At 37.5% G+C, this 21837-nt stretch overlaps 1 protein-coding gene across 9 annotated transcripts in view; it reads right to left on the reverse strand.

The window, feature by feature from the left end:
• The window catches only part of LOC106076380 (glycine receptor subunit alpha-3-like), a 114295-nt gene extending 92784 nt beyond the window's left edge, over positions 1-21511 (reverse strand). For 6 of the 9 annotated variants that reach the window (XM_056038536.1, XM_056038532.1, XM_056038528.1 and 3 more), the window contains exon 1: positions 21235-21511. The gene's annotated coding sequence lies outside the window, so the exon portion shown is untranslated. Of the gene's footprint in view, positions 1-10975; positions 11050-13941; positions 14165-16199; positions 16307-21234 lie in introns of those variants that run through there. The other 3 variants (XM_056038533.1, XM_056038534.1, XM_056038535.1) reach the window with 3 other exon arrangements.
• Between the last annotated feature and the right edge of the window lie 326 nt (positions 21512-21837).

Consider the following 21837-nt stretch of genomic DNA (forward strand, 5'->3'; position numbering starts at 1 on the left):
AATAAATAAAAGATCACGGTAAAAATAAATCCAAAAGTAGGATCTGTCAAAAAAACAAAACAAACTTATATGTCAGCTTTCTAACCTAACAAAGTCAATAAAACTTCGGCTAGTTCTAAGCCTATTATTAACTCTATAGTGATTCATCTGGACAAAACAAAAATGCCTGAACAAAAGTTTAGATTGTCAAAACTATGTTTAGCCTTAAGGCAGGATTCATACATTTACTTTGAAAGTGAGAATCCCTCTAAATGAAATATTTCCGAGTACGTCATATAGTGTTCAATTGAAGACAGGACACAAAATGACAGTTTTTTAGACAAATGGAGCATGTATTTTTAAATATCAAGCAGACCCAAAAAATGTAAATGATTAAGGACCACTTTTCTTTCTACAATATTTCGTGTGTTATCCATTAAGACGAACTATTGGAGGTTTGAACCGCTGCCAACTACGTTAATGTTTACAAAAGCAACTAAAGAATTAAAGATGTTGAATCTCCCTACATACATTCAAAAAGTTTGACAGTTCCTATTTGTAGATTTGATTATTGCTCTTTCAGGCAAATCCTTAATGCTCAGTGCCCTCTAGTGAGATTTATTTATCTGGGAATGCTGGGAAGGGATATTTTGGAAAAGGCTGCCGTTCTGCCTTTTAACACAACTCAGCTGAAAAGTAAAAAAAAAATGTCTGCTGGAATCGAACTCAGGATCCCTTGTTAGGTAGAAAGGCCACTCAGTCATGCATACATCCCAGATGTAACAACATTAATGTCCAGACCTTTTGGATTCAATATACTCCTACATTCATTGCACGGATAGATTAGTTTGTTCCATAAGTTTTTATCACTAGATCTAGATAGTTTTCTGTCTAACAGCAATTTGCGCAATAATAACAAAGCTATGGCTTTCATTGTAAATAAATCTCCTTTGTTCTTCAGCTGTATTTGCCAACTCTAAATGTTTGTGAAGACAAAAAGTCTAGCCTGATAGGAGATTCATGTCGCTATTAATATGAGATTACAAACAGGTTTCCTTTCAATATATTTATTAAATGAACCTTGCTTTTAAATACGACAGTCAGACGGTGTAATATCGAATTAAGCCGGTGACTAGAAAGCAGATAATTTGTCAGAATCCCTCGTTTGTGCTAACTCAAATTAGATGTCAGGCAAACTTTTAGCAATGCATCTTCGTTATTTTGTTCAGCCGCGCATGAATCTTTTTGTAAGTTAATAGTCTTTAACAACAAAACTGCATAAAGAACGCTATTCGGAGCCACTTCTTAGATCTATATTTTTATGCGCGTTTTTTCCACTCACTATAGCTCAGACGTTGACGTTGCCAATTTATCTACCATTAATAGAAGTGCAAAGGGTGAGCGCATGAATACATTATACTAAGTAACGCGAAGGCATTTACATCTTCGTTGAGCCAATACAACGGTGGGCGCCATTTGCAAATAGTTCGCGTCAAGTGCTAAGTATGATGACCTAAATGTTGGCATTAGTTCCAATATATGTTAACCCTAATGAGTCTGACAACATATACAGGCTGCAATAGCGTGGGTTTAATGAATTTACACTTAGGAAGTAGAGAGTTAAGCTGGGCCTTTCGTAGGACGTGTATCCGTGTTAGTGTAGCACGCTATGTGCAATCACTTTACATTCGGAGAAAGTCATGGAGTAGCTCATGTGGGGGACTTTCCAGGTTGCCTTTAGAGCGCTAAAGAGTATTGTAATCTAAGTTAACCCTATCGAGTCTGACCACACCTACAGACTGGAATAGCGTAAATTTGATGATTTTACATTTAGATAGTTCCCCTTTCAGACCCTGTGGTCTATAAGGTCATCTGATTCTGTGGCCTACGTTTAACGAGGGTGTCAAGTGGCCAGCACAACGACCAACCGCCTTTACTTTTCCCCAACTAATGTCAGGTACCCATTAGAGCTGGGTGGACTCAGAGGCGCCCAAGGATCCCGAAATAAAAATCCCAGCCTTCATCAGGATTCGTACCCAGAACCCTTAGTACAGAAGCCAAACGCTTTACCGCTCAGCCACTGCGCCTCCACAATTAGATAGTAGTGAGTCAAACTGAGTACAGGGCCGGCCATAGCCATTAGCACACTTGGTAGGCGCCCAGGGACTCCGATAGGAATCAAAACAAATATTTTAGAGACAAAATAGCGAAACTTGTCCTCAGTGTTATTATTGGAGTACACTAGGATGTAAGTAATATTTTTTCGATGATTATTTTTTATTTTTCATTGAGGGCCACCAAATTCGCTTCGCTTAGAGCCTCCAAATTATCTAAGGCCGGCCCCTGCTGGGCATTTTGTAGGGCAGGTCTCAAATGTTATTATAGCATGCTAAGTGCAATCACTTTATATTTATGGAGTAGCTTGGGGGGGGGGAGGGGAGGGGCGTTCAAAACTAAAGAAACAAACGTATCTCGATTTAATAAACGAATTAAACACTGGCGGGGATTCAAACTAGTGAATGCTTGTTCGGCACCAAAGCGTTGCGGGAAGAATGGTCGAGAGGCTAAGTACGCTTGAACTTGGCTTAGCTTGGCTACCTATGAAGGGGGCTCGAGGTTCGGCACCCGACTCGAGCAAAGTTGTGTTTACTGAGCTCCTTAAGTCAGCAAAAAGCATGATATATATATGCTATTTAAAAGCTTTTTTATTATTATTATTTATTTATACCATAAAGCCCACTCTAGTATCGCCTTCTATACACTGGACTATGTAACAAGTTCATCAGTTTTTAGAGCGGCTTTGACGTGTCAGCGGACGTGAATAAATACAATAAGTTTGAGTGAAGGCCTACCGCTTCAAGTAGCTAATAACGTAAGGTTCACCTGCGCGCCACATCATTAAGACGAAAAGAGTACATAGACCTTCTTTTTTTTTTTTGGAGGTAGCAAAACGAATGAAAGTAAAGGATGCAACTCTTCTGCTAGGCTATGTAACCCAGATCTTATCTTATACATTACAGACGTTCCTTCATAACAGAAGACAATTACGTCCTAGGCGTATCTATGTGTCAGTCTAGTCGTGAATTTTAATTGCAGACTAAAAATCTGCAAAGTTGTTGGTTTTCCTGGCTGATTCAGGCAACCCGTTTTATGGTCTAGTGTCACTTCACTAAGATGTAGTATTTACTTTGTGTGTCCATTCACCTCCTTGTGAAAACATGTTATGGATTTTGCTAATATTTACTATAAAAACAAAAAGAAATATTATAAACCCGACGAAAGCAGAGCTGGTTCGATGATATTATCTTATCATATCGTATCTAGATAATAGTGAACAAATAGATGCTATCTTACTAGATTTTTCTAAGGCTTTTGACAAAGTTCACCACCATAGTTTGCTTAAAATATTAAAATATTTCGGCATTAATGGTCCACTGCATCAGTGGATTAAAAACTTTCTGATAGGGAGAGAACAAACTGTAATAATAAATGGCTCTAAATCAACACCGATAACAGTAAACTCAGGTGTACCTCAAGGAACAGTCTTGGGTCCACTACTATTTTTAATTTACATAAATGATTTACCAAATTGCATTACTTCAGGAACAAAAGTCAGATTATTTGCAGACGATTGCATAATATATAGAACAATAAAAACAACACAAGACACAGATATTTTACAAAGAGAATGAGATGAATTACAGAAATGGGAATCAAATTGGAGCATGTCTTTCCACCCAGAAAAATGTCAGTTGTTAAGAGTAACAAAAAAACTAAAAAAATTAATTCCACTTATCTTATTCATGGCAAACCAGTAACACAGATTAAAAACGCAAAATACCTAGGTGTTATAATAAATGAAAAACTGTCATGGAATCCACATATTGATGAAACTACAAAAAAATCAAACAAAGCATTAGGATTTATTAAAAGAAATTTCTATAAATCAAATAAGAACATAAAACTAAAATGTTATTTAACCTTGGTTAGGCCAATAATAGAATATGCATCCTCTGTTTGGGACCCCTCAACTCAAGAAAACATTAAGAAACTAGAACAGACACAAAATAGAGCAGTGCGATTCATAACAAACGAATATTCACATTTGACTAGAGTAACACCTATAGTAAAATCACTAAATTTAGAAAGCCTTCAGGACAGAAGGCTCAAAAGTAAAGTAGCAATAATACATAAAACACTGAACCATAATCTACAAATACAAAAACAAAATTTAATAAAATACCCTGAAAGACACAAAGATAAAGGCACACTCCTCGTCCCATATGCTAGGACAAATTTGTACAAATACTCCTTCTTCCCTAGTGCTATTAGAGCATGGAATGGGTTGCCTGAGCTAGCCAGGAAAACCAGTGACTTGGCAGAATTTAAGTCATTGGTTAATATGCATGACTAAATGCATGACGCGTAGGACGTAATCATCTTCTTTTTTGAAGTAACGTCTGTATTATATAAGATAAGAAGATATCTTATAAAATATAGACGTTACTTTAAAAAAAGATGATGATTTCCTCCTGCGCGTGTTCCTAGGTCAATCTGGTCATGCAAGTTAACCAATGACTTAAGTTCTGTCAAGTCACTGGTTTACCTGGCTGATTCAGGCAACCCATTCCATGCTCTAATAGCACTAGGGAAGAAGGAGCATTTGTACAAATGTGTCCTAGCAAAGACGCGGCTCACTATCAAAAGTCATTCTTCCAGGTACAGAGGGACGGAGCTCGAAGTCCTCTAAAGAAAATCTGGCTGGACATAAAATAATGGACCGGCCTCTCTCTTGATATCTTGTTAAGAACAGCTGCTGACCGGGAAAAGTGGAGGGATCTGGTTACGTCAACTGTCGCAGCACTCCTATAACGACTGTTAAGGGACAGAGGAGCTGATGAGGATGATATGATGATGATGATGGCTAGGAAGCGACTGAGAATACAGATTTAGGAGAATGTTTTCTTAAAGCAAGTTTTTAACTGGAACCTTGACAGTTCAATGCTTTCAATTGTAGATTTTTATAAATATAGAGTCAAGGATAAAAATAGAAAGTATTGACAACGTAAACATGAAGATCTAATAACGTACTTTGTAAAATCAAATAATAATCACATTCTTGTATACAGATCTAATTACTGTTGATTCTTGTATACAGATCTAATTACTGTTGATTCTTGTATACAGATCTAATTACTGTTGATTCTTGTATACAGATCTAATTACTGTTGATTCTTGTATACAGATCTAATTACTGTTGATTCTTGTATACAGATCTAATTACTGTTGATTCTTGTATACAGATCTAATTACTGTTGATTCTTGTATACAGATCTAATTACTGTTGATTCTTGTATACAGATCTAATTACTGTTGATTCTTGTATACAGATCTAATTACTGTCGATTCTTGTTACATATCTAATTACTGTTGATTCTTGTATACAGATCTAATTACTGTTGATTCTTGTATACAGATCTAATTACTGTCGATTCTTGTTACATATCTAATTACTGTTGATTCTTGTATACAGATCTAATTACTGTTGATTCTTGTATATAGATCTAATTACTGTTGATTTTTGTATACAGATCTAATTACTGTTGATTCTTGTATACAGATCTAATTACTGTTGATTCTTGTATACAGATCTAATTACTGTTGATTTTTGTATACAGATCTAATTACTGTTCATTCTTGTGTACAGATCTAATTACAATGTTAGGTATAAAGATACCCAATACATAATTCAAAAACAACTTAAGAAGTTGTTTTTTTTTAATCATTGAAGTAATATCAGCACGGGCTGTGTCTACAGATCGCAGAGTTTGAGTTTTGAGTTTTCGGCACATCGGCACAATTTAGGCCATGTCGTGACCGTAATCCTTCAAACATTACTTTCCCTTTATATCACAAGTGCTAAATTCCGTACAGTTAAATTATTAAAAGCAAGTCGAGTGTTCAACTATTTCCCTGCCAACCAAAATTTCGCTTAAACGTGAACGAAATCTGATTGCGTTGTGAAGTTAGTAAATACAGTTATACTCAATAAGACCAATCACCTGTAAATAACAGGGCCGGATTTACGGTAGTGTAAACAGTGCAGCCACCGAGGGGCCTTACACTCAAAGGTTGACTTATACAAAGTAGAGGCTTTCAAAGCTTGCAATACACATGGGATCTAGCTAATTCCTTCACATGGACTCATCGTAATTAATTCTTGACACGGTCTCCACTTATTAAATCCTTCAAAGGGTCTCATTTTATTCCTATTCAGGGCCTCATCTTATATAAATCTTCACAGGGCCACAACGTATTACAATCTTCATATGGCCTCATCTTATTTTATTCCTGTACAGGGCCTCATCTTATTTAAATCTTCGCAGGGCTTCCACGTATTTACGTCTTCACAGAGCCTCTTATTTAATTGCTGCAAAAGGCTTCACTTATTTACATCATGCTCCGGTAAACACAAATTATTTCCGGAGAGAAAGAACATCACTACACTATGTCCAGTGTTGGTTAAGATCGCTTTTAACCGCTGTTAACATCCTAAAATCAAAATGTCAATACTGGGCTTGGTGCTATTGGAGGATAGAAGAGAGAGAGTGAAACAAGAACTCGCTTTGGCCTCGCTCAAGAAGTCAGCAAACATCTCGTCAAGACAGCATTCATCTCTAGCAATCTAGCATATCATGTGGTGACTTTTCATGGTTAGCTTTATCATGACAGATATCAAAAGATCTGACGAGAGATCAACTTGACAGCGATGGTAACTGGGCGAGACAATAGACGTCTGTACACAGCAAATAGGAGCTGGAACTGATTGGTATCTTAAGGAGTGTAGAGAGAGATGTTAGTCTACAAGTATGTGAAGGAGAGGGAGGGAGAGACAGAAAGAGGAAGAGAGAGAGGGAGGGAGGGAAAGGTAGAAAGAGGAAGAGAGAGAGAGGGAGGGAGAGATAAAGAGAGGGAGGGAGAGACAGAAAGAGGAAGAGAGAGAGGCAGGGAGGGAAAGGTAGAAAGAGGAAGAGAGAGAGAGGGAGGGAGAGACAGAAAGAGAGAGAGGGAGGGGAGGGAAAGGTAGAAAGAGGAAGAGAGAGAGAGGGAGGGAGGGAGAGATAAAGAAAGGGAGGGAGAGATAGAAAGAGGAAGAGAGAGAGGGAGGGAGAGATAGAAAGAGGAAGAGAGAGATAAAGAGGAAGAAAGAGAGGGAGGGAGAGATAGAAAGAGGAAGAGAGAGATAAAGAGGAAGAGAGAGAGGGAGGGAGAGATAGAAAGAGGAAGAGAGAGATAAAGAGAGGGATGGAGAGATAGAAAGAGGAAGAGAGAGAGAGGGAGGGAGAGATAAAGAAAGGGAGGGAGAGATAGAAAGAGGAAGAGAGAGAGGAAGGGAGAGATAGAAAGAGGAAGAGAGAGATAAAGAGAGAGAGGGAGAGATAGAAAGAGGAAGAGAGAGAGAGAGGGAGGGAGAGATAGAAAGAGGAAGAGAGAGATAGAAAGAGGAAGAGAGAGATAAAGAGAGGGAGGGAGAGATAGAAAGAGGAAGAGAGAGATAGAAAGAGAAAGAGAGAGAGAGATAAAGAGAGGGACGGAGATATAGCAAGAGGAAGAGATAGATAAAGAGAAGGAGGGAGATATAGCAAGAGGAAGAGATAGATAAAGAGAAGGAGGGAGATATAGCAAGAGGAAGAGAAAGAGATGATGGAAAGAAAAAAACGGGCGTGTGAGTGGAAGAGACAGAGAGAGAGAGAGAGGGTAGAGAGAAAGAAAGTATAATGTGAACGAAGAGAGAGTAAACAGAAATAAAGTGATAGAGACAGAGGTAGAGAGAGGAAGGGAGGGAGGCACAGCTGAATAGAAACAGAAACATGAAGAAGATGGAAAAAAAAACATTCAATAAAAATGAAGAGGTAATTAACTGGATAATCTCTAGTTTTTGTGTATTTACTGGAAAGTCATTCCAAACTAATCATGCGTTGTTCAATGCTGTCATGTTATAACATCAGCTGCCTCTACACCTGAAAGCCAGCCAATACATACAGCCAATAGATCTACTTGTTCAGGATAACAACTAAATACGTGAGACAAGCAAAGAAGTAAAGATTGTTAAACATAGTCGACTGACACAATTTACCTGTTCCTACATCGCTAATCTAAATTAAAGGTGTTCAAGCTCTAATCTTATATTCATAGTATTCAATCCAAAATTGAACACATAGAGGCAGACGGTGATACTAGAGCTTAAATATTCTCGGTGGACAATAACTTTGTATGCGTAAGTTATGACAAAAACATGCAGGTCAGAACCGGGTCTTCGTAGTCACGTGAGATACTCATCCTTCATCTTCGGACTTAAATAAATTGACTTATTGTATAATTAATATCTTATAGAGCAGTGAGATATAACATAACAAACGAATAATCACATTAGACTAGAGCAGGGGTGGGCAAATTACGGCCCGCGGGCCACATGCGGCCCGCCGAGGTGTTTTATGCGACACCTACAGAAATCAGGTGTGCCCACAGTATATAGATATAAAAATGCAAATATTTAAAAAAAATATCTATATAAATTATTGAACTGTCTCATTAGTTTTAAGTATATGAAGAATATGCTTATTGGCTATACATCAATTTCAATACAGTCAATTTAAGACACAATGTCTGAGTGTTGGGTAGGCTTGAAACAAGATAGCAAGTGTAACAACTTATGGAGCTCGATCTTTGACTGAGAACCATAAACTTGAAACAGGAAAGTTTGCACAAATCTGCATACAATTTGAACACTAATAAATGGAAAAGTAGGAAAGTAAAGTAATAGAATTTAATAGAGCTAGGGGAGTTAACCAAGGGCAGCTCTTATTTAAGAATTGCAATTGATTGTTTACATATGAAATGTTAAATCTTTTCAAACAAGGTTTTCCCATTTCTACAGGCAACCAGAAAAAAAATTTTTTTGTCATTTTCCTTTGCTGAAAGGTGAAACTATCTTTAGTGAAATGATTAAAAGTACAACACTTATTAAGAGAAGCCGATTCAGCTCAAGAGGACATAACTCAAAGCAAAGAGAAGTTCCAGTCAGCACTACCACGGGAGTCTTATGGGTGCCAGAAGCTGTATTTCCACACTTAAAAAACTTTGCTGCTGTTCACACTATTTGTGTACACATACATCAGTTCTTCTTCTTCGTTCTCATTTTACATGTTGAAGGGTTCAAATCAGTAATCCTATATCTGAGATGAACCGCGTAGTGGTTTCCAGATCAGGCAGTTCTCCGAATAGTCTTTGGAGAGCCTTGTTCGGGTCCCTTGATTTAGTATGCACCATTGAAGGACATGGTCAGCATTCTCAGGTGATGCTCCACAGGGGCAGGCTTCGCTCGTCCCGACTTTTAACTTCCGGAACATAAATTGTTTCATTCAGTGGGAAAGCATTTTTTGTGGAAACTAAACAAGTATAATCACTGGACAATGTTGACTGACTGTAATTTGACAGCAGTCACATGGGTAACAACTAGTAAGATAGTTTCACATTTCACAGTTAAGAAACATTATGCGAGTGTAAGAAGTAAAACATTGCACGTTAAGTACAACTGCATATTTGTGGGGATATTGTGATATAAAAAGACAATAGCAATTTAAAAAAAAATCGTAATACAATGCATATATGAATTAAAGACATTCTACACAGCAAGCTTATCTTTCTAAGATATATATATGCGGCCCGTCATGCCCAAACTTTTTAAAATGCGGCCCTCGATACAAAAATGTTGCCCACCCCTGGACTAGAGTAACACCTTTAGTAAAATCACTAAGTTTAGAAAGCCTTCAGGATAGAAGACTTAAAAGTAAAGTAGCAATAATACATAAAACACTGAACCATAATCTTTAAATACAAAGATAAAATTTAATAAAATACTCTGAAGACACAAAGATAAAGGCACATTCCTCGTTCCATATGCTAGGACAAATTTGTACAAAAGCTTCTTCTTCCCTAGTGCTATTAGAGCATGGAATGGGTTGCCTGAGCTATCCAGGAAAACCAGTAACTTGGCGGAGTTTAGGTCATTGATTGATATTGTTACGACTTTAGAGTAGACTAAAGAAAGTTAACTCACCGATTGTCAGGTCGCCGATATCCTTCTGGTTGCAGAAGCACAATCCACTATGAACAGTCAATACTCCAAGTAATGGAAATAATTTCACAGTTCTCCTAATCAAATGTACATACAACTAGTCACAAAAACCGATTCAAGAAAAAAACAATCCTCCATTGAAAAATCCGCGATCATAACTCCAGTTACTTTACACATCAACACACTCGCTCAGGTCATAACTCCAGTTACTTTACACATCAACACACTCGCTCAGGTCATAACTCCAGTTACTTTACACATCAACACACTCGCTCAGGTCATAACTCCAGTTACTTTACACATCAACACACTCGCTCAGGTCATAACTCCAGTTACTTTACACATCAACACACTCGCTTAGGTCATAACTCCAGTTACTTTACACATCAACACACTCGCTCAGGTCAGTTTCGCCTCCAAACATAAACAAAATTTAAAAAGTTCTCACATGGGGAAAAAATGGTCAGTCGGGGGGGGGGGACAAGTTTACAACAATATGCATGACTAAATGCATGACGCGCAGGACGTAATCATCTTCTTGTTTGAAGTAACGTCTGTATCATATAAGAATGATCAAGAAAAAAAGATACGAGCTAGGACTTAGAGTTTATCATTTTAAAGAAAATGTAAAAACGTCAATACAATTTATCCAATGTATTTTTTAATTTCAGTATTTATTTCAATTTCAATATTTATATCAATTTCAATACTGCTCCTTTCCAGAATGGAAATAAACATACCTGAAAGTTAACAAACTTTACACTAAGGAAAAGGCTATATGCAAATGGTATACTGATCGTTGAGTTGTTCACATCGGTGCTAATCTTGAAATTGCATAAAAAAAATTAAGCTTTATACCTTTGTGAATAATTTTATTCGAACACAGCAATCATCCAGTAAATACTGTTTCTTCAAAAGGTCCACTTATCAAACGTCAGCAAACGAAAAGCAGGAATATGAAATAATTTTAATGATAATTACTAAAAGAGAGAGAGAAAGATCATGCTAAATTTCTGAAACATCTGATCAAAAACTTTGCAGATATCAAAAGAAAATATGAACAATAATAAAGTTTTTAAGAACGGCACTGTAGTGTAGATCAAAAGCATAACATTTCATATGAACATGTTAACAGTATGAAAACTGAACTGTGACTTACATTACTATTGTACATTAAAATTCACTCTTTAAGTACAGGAAGCATTTTTTAAAAAAGTTGTTTTTCAAATATGTCCTCCTTTATACCAACCTTTGTAAGAGCGATCATTTTATTACTGATAACTAATGAATGATAGATTTTAAAAAAAAATGGAGCATTTTAACTCCGCTCAACTACCCCACCCCCCTCCTTTCCCGCAAAAAAAAACATTGTTAAGCGAATGTATAAATCTGCTCAGAGTATAAAAATTCTAATGCTAGGCCTATAGATCCAGGCTTAGAAGGCGGTGCGTAAACTGTTCATGGAATTTTTATGATATACTGTATGACTTAACCACAGGCAATGCTATTAAAGTAATTCTGTATGTAGTAAAGAATGAATAAAATGCAAAGACGAATATATCTTCTAATACAAAATTTTAAATTTCACTTATTATCCGCTTCCCTACACAAAACTTGGCAATGATTAAGTCCGGCCCTGCTATTTAGTGACGGGTGAATATACATAGTAGATTACTTGTTCTCTTTCCATGACTTCTTGGTCACAATGGTTAAGTCCGGCGCTGCTATTTAATGTTTGTAAAATGTTTTACATGTTTCGGATGTTCATTAAGAGTTGAAGGACGAAGGGGGATGGGACCGGGCAGGGTTTGATCAATCCAAACGACAGTCCAGTGCGCAAACCGCACGACCAGGCAGTCATACGTAGTGACAGGTGAATATTTGTTCTCTCCCTCCCCCCCCCCTCTTGTTTTTTCGTGGGGTGACTATTCGCAGAAATAAGAGAGTGATCTTTCCTTTACTTCTTCTTCTCGTCCAAACTCTTGATCGACGAAGAGAATTTTATATATATAGATTGTTACTTCCGTTCGTTGATTGCTTGACTTAGATTTAATAGATATAATAAAGAAGAACATAAAGTCACGAGAACAACGTTGGTTGAACGTCGACAAAGTCAGCAACGATCTGTCTATTAATATGTTGATGCGGATGGATTCCTAGAGAAAGGAGTAAGGAGCCTTGCTTGCTGTAATCATTTCTTTCTGACGTCACTCAATGGTTTAGTGCTGTTGGTGATGACGAGAAATATCATTGCGCTAGTCAAAGATATAACCCTTATCAAAAGCTGTGTTCATACTGGTGACATTGTAACGTCTAGAGATCTTGAGTGCAAACATTAGACAGACATTTAAATAGCTTTACAATCAGACATATCTAGACAGACAATAAATCTATCTTTAATTTCTTTCCATTTTTTTTTGGTTTTGTTTTGCTTTATAAAGTCAATGGAAAGCTCTAATATTTTTCTTCAATTAATTCTTTTAGCACTTTCAACCATTAATTGTTTAAATAGCTAATTAAATTTTCGTTCTTCTCAGTAATGTTATTTACTTCATTATCTCTAATATCGTTGTGTTAATGAGGTCACAAATAATTGGGGTGTAGTGAGAGGAGGTGTCATTGTGCTGGTCATACCTCTGCGTCATCTGTTAACCACAGAAAGATGTACAAACTTACTCTTTTTTTTTTAAATATCATCTAAATTCGGACTTTTGGGAAAATTTCGAAATCTTAATTGAGTTACTGAGATTGTTTTGAAGGAAATTGAGATAGCAATTTATTAGGAAAGTTTGCTTTTGTACTACTCTTTAATCGGACTCACAGAGGCTTATACCTTCAAGACGTTTAGTGTTAACCTGTGCTGCAGATTGTGTTGAGTCATACAAGTTCTGCCACAAAATCTTACATGTTATTGTGCCAATATAATCAGGGCCGGCCCTAACAATTGCGGGGCCCTATGCGAAACGGATCGCGCGGGGCCCAGTCTCAATATAGAGATAAGGATAATAAGTGAAAATTAAGATTTGAATTAGAAAATACATTAGTCTTTGCAATAAATTATTAAATAAAACTGACAATGCAATTTTTTTATCGCGCGTAAGGTTGAAAATAACAGCTTTGCATATTTTTATTTTAATAATTTCAGGAGATTTCCAGGACTTTTTCGTATATTTTCAATTTCAGGAGAATTACAGGAACCTCCGGAAAATATATATATAATGGTTAAATTTAATAATTTACATCTAGAATTAGCGCGGGGCCTATGAAAGTGCAGGGCCCACTGCGACCGCATTCAAGTCCGGCTCTGAATATAATGTTCACCTTTCAGACCTTGCGATCTATAGGGCTGACGATTTAAAGGTCATCTGTTTCTCTGATTAACGAGGTTACCATGTTGCCAGCACAACGACCAACCGCCTTTACTTTTCCCCAACTAATGTCAGGAACCCATTAGAGCTGTGTGGACTCAGAGGCGTCCTTAAGATCCCGAGATTTAAAAATCCCAGTCTTAACCAGGATTCGAACCGGGGACTCCCAGTTCGGAAGCCAAGCGCTTTACCACTCAGCCACCATACGTCCCTTGTCCCAATAGACGTAACGTATAATAGCTAATATGTGCAGTGAACGGAACTGAAACATACATGTATATATGGATAGTACATACACAGACTTTTTAATAATACAACATGCATAGAGATATATACTTATTACAGTAAATGTTTCTAGAGTATGTAGATATTTTGTAGTTACAATAAATTAGACTACCTACACTGTTAAAGCAAGCTACTATTCACACATACTGCATAACTCCAGTCTAATGTTACCTTTTCAGATAGTTAATGATGTGCAAACGTCGTGGAAAGGTTTATAATTAATGACTTTTGATATCATTCTTATTTTATTAACTCATCCTTTATATAAACATTTCCCACTGGGATCATTAATAAATAAAAATCATATTTCAACTTGAATTATACTTGTTACTCCACTTTACTCAATTATCTCCCTTTGTTCCAGTTTCGTTTTGTAAGTTGAGAAGATGACTCCAAGACACTTTCAGATTTTTGTTAGTGGAAGTTCTCTCAAGCTCCTAATAAGCTTCCCATTAGAGCCACTTTACGCATGAGTCATGAGCATGGGAAGATACAGACATTTGGGAAGTCAGTATTGCATAAAGTGATGTGAACAGCTAATTGAGAAATACCTATAGACCTGAAGTAGACAGCGGGAGATTCCAGTACATTCTGATAACTTCAAGGTCAAGTAAGAATTCTCATGCAAGCTACTTAGAGCCACTCTACCAGTTGGGTTACGAGCATGAGAAGATACAGACATTGAAGAGGTCATTAAAGTGACGAGAACAGATAATTGGGAATTACATGCAGACCTGAAGAGGAGCGGAGACCTAAGTTCAGATCAGTTCAAGGTCAAGTAAGTAAAGTTTCCATTTCAGATCTTGCGACCGATAGGTTAGATGATGTAAAGGTTATCTGATTCTGTGGCTCAAGGTCATCATTTTCCTCTACTAATGTCAAGTACCCATTAAAGTTGTTGGACTCAAGGGTGGCCAAGAAATTCCAAAATTCAAAATCCAACTGGGATTAGAGCCCAGGACCCGAAAAACGGAAAACCAAGCACCTAACTTCTCAGTCACCACGCCCCAAAGTTCAAAGGTCAAGGTTAAAAAAAAATTTAAGTCCTTACCCCTTGTGTTTTTATTTGTTGTTTTTTTTTTTGTTATAATTTTTTACTAATAGCTTTTTGTGGATGCATAAAATGATAGATTTGTTGAACAGTTCAGTATTAGTTATTTTAAAAGCCCTAACAGATTGTATGTGCTAAATCAACTAGACTTTGTATCAGGGCCGGATTTAAGGCAGTGTAGACAAGGCAGCTGTTCAGAACAAGAAAACTTTAAAACTTTAAAAATTAAAAATGAGGTTTTTTTTTTATATTGAAAATGAGATTCATGTACTCGAAAGCAGTAACATAAACGCATTTTCAAGTCTTTTAAGGAGGGTAGGGGGCAGGGGACATCCACGGAAATGCATAGGGACTTTATGTATTTAAATCCAGCCCTGGATAATAATGTTGCAGTTCCGCACCAGTGCTTATGGTGCGCATAAGCGCACGATTCCGCACGAGACAATGACATGACTGTAGAGGAGGACAGACTTTACTTCCGCCTTGGTATGGCATATCACAAGAAAGCTGTGTACCACGAGCTCGGACTGTCGCATTAGTTTGTGTATTTTATTAGGCATTAAAGCTGTGAGATGTTATTTCATCCTTCGTTCAGTTGCTTTGTCATACACTTACAGCATTTATTAAAAAATTGTATTGAATTTGTGTATTTGTAGATAAAAGGATGGACGTGGCTGTCATTGCAAGACATTCTATCCATGGCGAAAGACGGTCAACAGATAATGTGTGGTGCTTTAACGGTTCAACAGACTAAAGGAAAGGTGAAGGTGAAGGCCTTTGTTTAGCGCGTGACCTTAGTAGATCTGTATCAATATAAACTTTCTTCAAGTACGGCCTCGTATACAAACAATCATTATTATTATAGCTTTTATATAGCCCTACTTTCATGATTATAGCATGCTCAGAGCGCTTTTGGCCCAATCTCATTCCGTGCTGCCTTTAGGCGCTCAGTAAATGCAACTCTGCCCGTGTCGGATGAACCTCGAGCCCCCTTCTAGGTAGCCAAGACAAGCCAAGTTCAAGCGCACTTGGCTTATCGACCACGCTTCCCACTATTATTATAAATCATTATTATTATCATTATAAAATTTAACAATAAATTATTGAAGTAATGCTAGAAACATTTAATAAGTTTTATCACGCATAAATAAGGGAAAAGCCGCAGTCGACTGTACCTACCACTTATCAAGTCCAAAATTGACTAGACCCAATATAGACATTTCTTTGTGAGAAGGCTTGGTAGTTATTGATTTATTTCGTCCAATTTTTTTCCGATTCGTATTTTTTTAAATTTATTGTCTACGTCACGTGGCTAAGTGTCATTAATTTCCCTGTAAAAAATAAATACATTGAAAATGTACGCAGCCAATCTACTTACCATCTATATTGTATTCCAAAGTGCCCTGACTCATCCCTCATCAAGAATTATCACACTTGCCGTGGACGAAGAAATACGAAAACTTTAGACAGTTATCACCTACCTTGGATCTAGGATAATAAAGATACTTTCATGATCGAAATCGCAGCAGTAAAATTTCGACCCAATAGATTGTCTTTTAAAGACGATTTAATACAAAATTAGCATATCCTTTTCCTTTTTTTTTTATCTTATCTTATATGATACCGACGTTACTTCAAAAAAAGAAGATAATTACGTCCTACGAGTCATGCATTTAGTCATGCATATTACCCAATGACCTAAACTCCGCTACGTCACTGGTTTTCCTGGTTAGCTCAGGCAACCCATTCCATGCTCTAATAGCGCTAGGGAAGAAAGAGCATTTGTACAAATTTGTCCTAGCATATGGAGTGAGGAATGTGCCTTTATGGTTGTGTCTTTGTGAGTATTTTATTAATTTTTTTAAGTAACGTCTGTATCATATAAGATAAGATAAGATAAAAATCCTCCAACTTATATGAAGACCTATTAAACTAGAAATAGACTATATTGTATAATGCTACTCAGGAGGGAGACAAAGTTAATTTTTCCTTTCAGACGTTGCGATCAATAGGGCAGATGATGTTAAGGTCATCTGTTTCTTCGGCCCACGGTTAAAGAGCAGGGTGTCATGTGACCAGCACAACGACCAAACGTCTGCTTATTGAAAGTGAAACAGAAAAAAAAAACAACAGAATAGTCCTTTTACACTAGGAAGAAATCAACGAGAGCGAAGCCGGGTGTGGAATGCTAGTCTGAAATCAACTCTACGTTAGTCACAGTGCGTAACAGTGTATAAGCTGCGATGCTCGTTCTTCTCGCTCTGACTACCAATTGAAGACTTTAACTCTTTCACTCCGTAATTATTTTCCTCGTTTCGATAGTATTATTTATTTTGCTCATTTATATTTCACTATCCTGTTAGGATTAAAATTTAATAACTTTTTCGTTTGTTATCAGAAAATGTTACATTTGGTATTGCATTGCAGGAGAATGCATGCTCTTTTTTACACAACACAAATTTAAGTTTATAAATCCAAAAAATCCATTTAGTTTAATGGATTGAAATCAACGTTGGTATCGTCGATTAGGAATGAAAGAGTTAATGACGCTGCGCTGACTTTTGTTTCACAACAGGCCAACTCCGTCCAAGCAAACATACATATCACTAGATGAACGCAATGACCTGATCACACAATCTTGTAATAAATAAAAAAAACAGCGTTTAATTAGCAATATAAATGGATCAGTGATTGTCGGAACTAGAGATGGCTATTACACTACTTGGAAGTCAATAACTGAATGAGCCACTGCGTAAACAGGCAAAGGAATCAGAGCTTCCTCTTTTTTTGGAGACACTGGTTATTATACGCTTTATATTATGCCGCCTCGACATGTATTTAAGTGTGCGTCATTTTTTAAAGCTAGACTCATAATTCTACACGCTGAGTTGTCTAATTTAGATTAATAACGTCGAAATGGGGGGGGGGGTTCCAAATTAAAAGCTAATCCCATTTACAATCAAAATTAAATTAAATCAATTTAAAACTCAGTAAGAGAGAAAAAGAAGAGAAAGAGATAAGGATACACTTGTTAGCTACGTAATGAGAACCTAATCTTATGTAAGGGGGAGAACTCCATATTTACATCAATGCTGTAAGTTTTATGTCCCTTTTTCTATACCGAACACATTTATTAACTATCAGTATTAAATTAAATTGGTTATTTTTTTTGGATTGATTCGTGTTTTGTTAGGGACAATTGTTCGAAGTTTTAATTTAATCCGAGACTGGCAAGTGAGAAAAGCAGCGTGCACATAATTTGTACCAGACAGACAGAAGGAGTGAGTTGATATAGCCGGTGGTGAGGCAGTTGCCAACTTAGAGTGCAGATGCTGGCTAAAACTAACTGTACAACATCTTGAAACAGGTGGAAAACATACGCAATTAATGTGCACTTTATTTCAAAGGAGCACTGTAAAGGCCCATAACAATGATGTATATTCTACTTATGATGGATGAAAATTGGATATGGGAGTTGCTCTTTAAAGCTCAGAATTGGTTTCTATTTTTAGGTGTGCACATTTTCCTCCTAAGCTCTACTTGATCAGTATTTCAGTTTTAATCAAATACCTAGATCTAGAGTCTCAAAAGATTAATCATTCAAGAAATAATAATAAGGCTATTCTTCGAGTCAGAAGTATAATTGTTTTGTTTGTTTGACATGTTTCGGATGTTCCTTCAGAGTTGAAGATTGTTTACTTCCTAGTTCAAACCTCTCGTTGGATGACGGGGGAAGGGAGCGGTCAGGGTTCGAACCCGGGACTTATCGATAAATCCGAACGACAGTCCAGCGCGCAAACCGCACGACCAGGCAGTTTGGGGGGAGGGTACAGTTTTTCACGTGGATTCGCAGTCCCATCTGCGAACTACATATTTTGCCACTGCAACCAGCGCAGACGTAACCGTTATCCGTTTGAGGTCGATTTAGGTTCAAGAAGAAGTGGGAAGCGTGGTCGAGAGGCCAAGTGCGCTTGAACTTGGCTTGGCTTGGCTACCTAGAAGGGGGCTCGAGGTTCGACACCCGACTCGGGCAGAGTTGTGTTTACTGAGCGCCTAAAGGCAGCACGGAAAACCAACTCCTAGATACCCTCCACCCTACTGGTCCACAAATGAGATTGGACCAAAAGCGCTCTGAGCATGCTATAAGCATGAAAGTAGCGCTATATAAAAGCTATAATAATAATAAGAAGAAGAAGAAATAACAAAATTACAAACATTTGTTGTTTTGTTTTAATTTTTAACTGTACCCACCTCCGTATTCTCATGGAGCTAATATGGAGCCAATAATGAAGCTTAGAGAGTTAATAATATTTTCTTTGGACCTTAGCCATCTTTTGATCAAAGAAATCACAAACGTCTATCTCCGCGTTTAAATCAAATACTAGTTTAACTTAAATACGAGGCACTTTCGGAAAGACAGAACAATTATTTTACATAAATTTATACATATATAAACGCGCGCGCACGCACACATACACATATAGCTTCAGTCAGTGGTGAAGCAAGGTACACATGGCCCAGGTTCAAGAATATGACGGTGCCTCTTCTTCCAACCCCCCCCCCCCCCTTGTGATACACAAGAAGGTTGTGTGTGACAAAAACAGACCAAGTCATCCTGTAAGTATCAGGATCCGTCAAGCTTCCTATTGCCCCTGTGGACACCTGTTAGTCATCCTGTAAGTATCAGGATCCGTCAAGCTTCCCATTGCCCCCTGTGGACACCTGTTAGTCATCCTGTAAGTATCAGGATCCGTCAAGCTTCCTATTGCCCCTGTGGACACCTGTTAGTCATTAAACATCGAGGGATGTGTGCCTGTGAGACAAAACCCGCTTGGCTATCAATTGGGCTCTAGTTAGCTTACTGTCTCAAGCAGAGTTTGCTGAACGTCTAAAGGCAGCACGGAAGCCTTCAATCAGATACCTGTGGACACCTGTTAGTTGTTATACATCGAGGGATGTGTGCCTGTGAGGCAAAACCCGCTTGGCTACCTGTCAATGGGGCTCTAGTTAGAATACTGTCTCAAGCAGAGTTTGCTGAACGTCTAAAGGCAGCACGGAAGCCTTCTATCAGATACCTGTGGACACCTGTTAGTTATTACACATCGAGGGATGTTTGCCTGTGAGGCAAAACCCGCTTGGCTACCTGTCAATGGGGCTCTAGTTAGAATACTGTCTCAAGAAGAGTTCGCTGAACGTCTAAAGGCAGCACGGAAGTCTTCTATCAGATACCCCATTCCCAACAGGCCCACAAAAGAGATTGGATGAATGGTGCGCTATAAAAATGTATTTATTTAAAAGAAAATTTGCGCCACACTGGCTAAGCCAATAGGTTTAGTGTGAAATCATTGTGTCATATATCTTCGTAAATCTTAGTGAAATATTATTTATAATGTGAGAGCTTGGATACCTTAATTTAATCTGTAATAACTCAGTATGAATACAAGGCAGATCATCTGATTGTAATATGCTGCACCGGCGTAAATGGAAAACAATGCGGCATCATCGTTTGATTAAAATTGTTCGTTAATAATCAGAAAGAGAAGTTCAGAAGCTTTACGATGAAACTGTAAGACTTCAGGTCTATAAAAAATGAGTTTATCACACTGTATACAGAGTCTCTATACTGGGGAAGGAGGGAATTCAAAAGTAGGTATATAGTGATAAAGAGAAGACATGTATATATTCCATACTCAAAGAATACAAAGTAATTATTAAAAGTATATACTTGCTCAATTAAGCCTAATTAATATCTTAACTGAAAGGAAATATTTAGGCCACATTATTTGTTTGTATAATTAATGTAGTAAATAGATACGTGTTTACTTTTTTGCAATCACTGTTATGGTGACTATATACCTACTTTCGAAACCACCATCCCCCAGGGTTGTCACACAGCAATGGTTGTTACTTAGGATGATTTAGATTAGAATCTAGTGCAGGCTACTTATTAAATACAATTTATAACTCAGAAAGAAATTAAGCAGATTAAAAAAGCTAGAATGATAATCCAAAATAAAAAATACAATAACAAAATTGAGTCATATATAGTATGAGCTGGGCCGGCCTTAGATTATCAGATGCCCTAGTATGCTACCTAGTTTGAATATGCCTAAGGCCGGCCCTGGTACGAGTCCCTTCTTCTTCAGCAATTGTTTTAATGGCGCCCATCTATCTATCTAACCCCTTAAGAGAGTTTTTTTTTTAAATTGTCACTGTAGGTACTTACCATAAATTTATGCTGAAAAATAGTCCTTCCAACCCAACTTGAGAACCGTTATGCAAAGTACGTAGTGGTATATGCAAATTTTGATATATTTTTTATGAAGTTAATTTTGTGATTCGTATGTTGGTAAAACTATCAAAAATGTTTAATTACAGAATGTTTAACGTAGTGTGATGGTCATATTACTTACCGCGAGATTGATAAATTCCTTGAAGGCGAATGACACAAATACAGCAGCCGTTAAAAACAAACAAACAGACTAAACCACATACTATGAAGATCTACAAAACAAATTCATCTCCACTAGTTTTTGTTTTTTTTATTTTGGTTTTAGAGTACAGGAAAAGGGGCGCGAGGGCGTAGGGGCGCCAACACCAGACTCTTAGGTTACAGAGCGGGGCTGGTGGTAGGCTGACGACCAGATCGATGCTATGTAAGATCCCCGTGAATGTGTGAGCGCAGTGCCGAATTCCCCTCGCTCACTACGAAATATATTACACACAATCCCCTCCCCCCAAAAAAAAATATATAATGAGTGGGGAACTGGGTGAAGAGGAAGAGTAGAGAGTAATGTGGGAGTAAGAGGAGAGAGGAGGAGAGAGCATAAGGTGATGGAAGCACAGGGAGAGGGTATGGAAGAAGTCATCAACAATATTATATGATTTGTTTCGAATTCCATCTTTTTTTTTTTTTTCATCCTCCCAGCATCATTCGTTGGCAGCGCCTTTTTTTTTTATTACTCCTCCACCCTTCGATCCTCCCCTGCACGTTGTGTTGCTGTCACTCAGCGCCC

The sequence above is a fragment of the Biomphalaria glabrata genome, chromosome 8 (genome assembly GCF_947242115.1).
Source record: "Biomphalaria glabrata chromosome 8, xgBioGlab47.1, whole genome shotgun sequence".
NCBI lineage: Eukaryota > Metazoa > Mollusca > Gastropoda > Planorbidae > Biomphalaria > Biomphalaria glabrata.